The 4,384-nt window shown below is 42.7% G+C and overlaps 1 pseudogene; it reads left to right on the top strand.

Annotated features, from left to right (window-relative positions):
- The first annotated feature begins 437 nt into the window (after positions 1–437).
- Positions 438–3,870, top strand: LOC143997492 (small ribosomal subunit protein uS2 pseudogene; annotated as a pseudogene).
- The last annotated feature ends 514 nt before the right edge of the window (positions 3,871–4,384 follow it).

Here is a 4,384-nt window from a genome sequence, read left to right as displayed (position 1 = left end):
ATACACACAAGGACAGACTTAAATGAACAATAGAAATGCAAAACAACTTAATTCCTCACAGCAATGATACTTAACCCCCATATACAGTATACATCCAATCTATATACAATGTATATACAGCCTTGAATATGGCTATCACAGACCATATCGGGGGTTTCTTTTATTCACCCTGTGTCCAAAGTGACCCCACTGTCACAGTGGGGGTTTACTTTTTATTTAGGAGTATTTATATTTTCTACTAAGTATTTTTAATTATACTGGATTATTCCTCCTTGAAGAATCTCATGCGGACCTTCAGTCCTCTTGAATTATATGCCGTTTCTAGTCTGGAGGAGTACACGTTCACTTTTTTCCTTTATTTGAGAAGAGACGGTTCATTCAGGGTTTAGGTTTAATTGGAATTGCATTATTTACCCATTATCCAGATGTAGCCCACTTAGCTTTTTTAACCTTTTTGTTCATATACATGTTCAAAAACATGTCTCTTATTTTTTCTGACAAGTATGTTTGATTGTATACAGTCAGCTGAACAAGTGTTAAAAACTGCTGGGGCTCTTTTGTTTCGGTTTTAGCAGGAGACTCTCCACAGGGCGTTGGCTCTTTTTCCCCATTATAGCTTCAGGGGTGTTTAACAATGTCCAGAGGTCTCGATGTCCTGCAAATGAAAGTGGAAGATGTCCTCAAGTTCCTGGCTGCAGAAACTCACTTGGGTGGTGCTAACCTCGACTTTCAAATGGAGAAATATATCTACAAAGGAAAAGTGATGGTATTTACATTATAAATCTGAAACAGACATGGGAGAAGCTTCTGCTTGCTGCACGTGTCATGGTAGCCATTGAAAACCCAGCTGATGATTGTGTGATCTCCTCCAGAAATACTGGCCAGAGGGCTGTTCTGAAATTTGCTTCTTCCTGTGGGGCCACCCCAATTACTGGTCGCTTCACACCTGGTACTTTCACCAATCAGATTCGAGCTTTCCGTGAACCACTCCTGCTAGTTGTGACTGACTCATGTGCCAATCAACAACCACTATGGCATCATACTGAGGCATCATAGTCAAAATTCCTAATATTGCTCTCTGCAATACAGATTCACCTCTACGTTATGTGGATATTGCCTATTCCCTGTAATAACAAGGGTGCCCATTCTGTTGGTCTTATGTGGTGGATGCTTGCTCGTGAAGTTCTACCCATGAGGGGAACAATTTCCCATGAACATCCATGGGAAGTCATGCCTGATCTTAATTTTTACCGTGATCCTGAGGAGATTGAGAAGGAAGAACAGGCTGCTGCAGAGAAGGCTACCACTATGGAGGAATACCAGGGTGAATGGTCTGCAAATGTTCCAGAGTTATCTCCACCTGAAGTTCCTGACTGGTCCCAGATAGCAAGCAATTTTTCTGCAAGTTTGAAAATGACTTGCTAAGCTATTGCTAGACTTGGCAGGCTTCACAAGTTTGTTGAACAATTGCAGCAAGTCCACATTGCATGACTCCAGATCAACTTTCTTTGCAAACATTCTGCAAGTCTGCTGCAAGTTCTGGTTCAGATATGTTGTGCAATAGTCATCCCACCACAGGGGTCACTGTGGCTGAATTTACATGCTGCAGACTTGCAGAGCTCTTGCTATAGACTCACCACTGCAACTGTGCTCTTCCTAGAGACTTGCCACGCAAATTTGCTACAAGCTGGAAAAGTGTCAACTAGAACTTTTGCTTCAAGTGCTCTGCAAGTGTACAACTTGCCAGGGAAACTGTGCAGCAAGTTAACAGACTTACAATTCAACACTGCCACAAATCTGTGGCAAGTTATCCTTGGGGCTGCAGTTTCCAAAGTGAGCAAAATCCTTTCTTGTATTAGGAGAGGTATGGACTCCAGAGAGAGAGACAGATATGATTTTGCCCCTGTACAAGTCATTAGTAAGGCCTCATCTGGAATATGTAGTTCCGTTTTGGGCACCAGTTCCCAAAAAGGATCTGGGGAAAGTAGAGAGAAGGGCAACCAAACTGATAAGAGGCATGGAGGAGCTCAGCTATGAGGAAAGATTATAGGAACTGAATTTATTCTCTCTTGAGAAGAGGAGATTAAGGGGGGATATGATTAACATGTACAAATACATAAGTGAACTTGCTGGTGAGTTATTACCTTTAAGGTCATCACATAGGACAAGGGGGCTCTCTTTACGTCTGGAGGAAAAGAGATTTAATTTTCAAATATGGAAAGGTTTCTTCACAGTAAGAGCTGTGAAAATGTGGAATAGTCTCCCTCCAGAGGTGGTTCTGGCCAGCTCGGTAGATTGCTTTAAAAAAGGCCTGGATTTTTTCCTAAATATACATAATATAACTGGATACTAACATTTATAGGTAAAGTTGATACAGGGAATATTCGATTGCTTCCCATGGGGATAAGAAAGATTTTTTTCCCCCCTGCTCTAGCAAATTGGATCATGCTTTGCTGAGGTTTTCACCTTCCTCTGGATCAACTGTGGGTATAGGTTTGGGTATATGGGATTGTATGGTTTTTTTTCTTTGGTTGAACTAGATGGACTTGTGTCTTTTTTTAACCTAACTAACTATGACAGCTGTTTTGTAGCATGAAAGTCTATTCACAAAATGTTAAACGCAGGTTTCAGGGAGAATTGCCAGTACAAATTCTCTTGGATAGCTCAGGTTAAAGAGGGTTCACAAGTAGGTTGCAGTTGGATGCATATGGGTGAAAGGCTACAGAAGCAGACCCATAGAGTCTCTACCATATAAGATTGCAGATGGTTTATTTTCAGCACTGTAAACAGAGAGAAGCACGTGTAGCCATTTCTCAGATATAATGCCCTTTCACCCAGTTTTAAAAAAACCTGTTTGTATGTCACATGCTGTGCTGCGGCTATAAGCTCAGACTTTGTTATTCTTGGCAGTGCGCTTTTGTCTCTGTATTAGTTATGAAAGCTCTGGAACAGACATGATAGCCTTAAAGCTGAACTCCAGGAAAACTTAAAGGCAGGATCCTCTGCTCCTGCAGGCTTCTCCACACTGGTTCCTGCAGCCCCCTCTCCCCAGCACTCCAGCAGTCTAAAGTCCTGCCATCATGAAGACCAATGCAGGGTCCATAGATCCTCAAATGCCGATGGACGGTCCACCACTGATGCTAAGGAGAGTGCCATCTCAGTAAGCAGTAAAATTGCTAATACCATGCCCTAGACCAGTGAGGGTGAACCTTGGCACCCCAGATGTTTTGGAACTACATTTCCCATGATGCTCATGCACGCTGCATTGTAGTGAAGCATCATGGGAAATGTAGTTCCAAAACATCTGGGGTGCCAAGGTTCGCCATCACTGCCCTAGACTAAACAAGAAGTTAGGCTGTACCACTTGGTCATTAAACTGGATCTCTAATCATACAGCAACCTAAACTATAGAAATTATAATTTTTTATGTTTTATTTTCAAAGGATTTGCTCATTCTTGTGGTTTACATACACCTGCCACTATGCATAAACAGCAAGGTGACACCACTGTTTACTAATTTAGCTTTGCAGCCTCTTCTGTAACCTGACTGCTCATTGGACATTGAATGACCCCCATTACACTGTTCATTTAGCAGCAATGTACAGACAGGTAAGAAGCTTCAAAGCTGTTAGAAGACTCCCTGGGAACTATTGAATTGATATACTAAAACTAGAGATTGCAAAATCTGGTGCAGCTGTGCATGGTAGCCAATCAGCTTCTAACTACAGCTTCTTCAATTAAGCTTAATTGAAAGCGGATTTCTGGTTTCTATGCAGAGCTGCACCAGAGTTTGCACTCTCCAGTTTTTGGAAATCAACCCTTACCTGTCTGCGTATGTAAAATAAAGTAGTTCATATATGTGTACTGAAACTGTTTATTTAGCTGTTTTCCCGGAATTATGATTTTAAATGCACTTGTAACCAAGATGCACAATGTACAGTGAGAAGCTCGCTCTGCTCCTTTGTCTATGGATAGGATGAACAAAGCAGGCTAGGCTGCTATTTCTGGATGACACTGCCTTACCTGCAGGCTCTGGGCTCTCCTTCTCCAGTTCAGCTCCTCATCCCCGTAACCGGGTGCTGTGCTGGGCTTGCTCTCCCCCAGGTTTGAATCGAAAGTTGGCAGCTTCCCCCATCCCTCCCCTCCGTGTCCTGGCCTCCTTGTCCCCCCTCCGTCTTCTCCTCTCAACCAATTGGGTCTTCGGACTCCCTGATTGGCCAGGAGAAGAAACAGGAAGACATTAGCGAATATTAATTTGCTAATGTCACACAACAGGGCGGGCTCAGTGCTCTGCGCCCCGATCCCACCCTTTTTTGAAGCCAATTAGAGCCTCAGGCTCTAATCGTGCTTCTGAAGAAAAAAAAACCCTATTGAAATCGATGTG

The sequence above is a fragment of the Lithobates pipiens genome, unplaced genomic scaffold, assembly GCF_037356315.1.
Source record: "Lithobates pipiens isolate NorthernLeopardFrog02 unplaced genomic scaffold, aLitPip1_a1.2 Scaffold_19, whole genome shotgun sequence".
Taxonomy (NCBI): Eukaryota; Metazoa; Chordata; class Amphibia; order Anura; family Ranidae; genus Lithobates; species Lithobates pipiens.
This window is presented reverse-complemented; position numbering and strand designations above follow the sequence as displayed.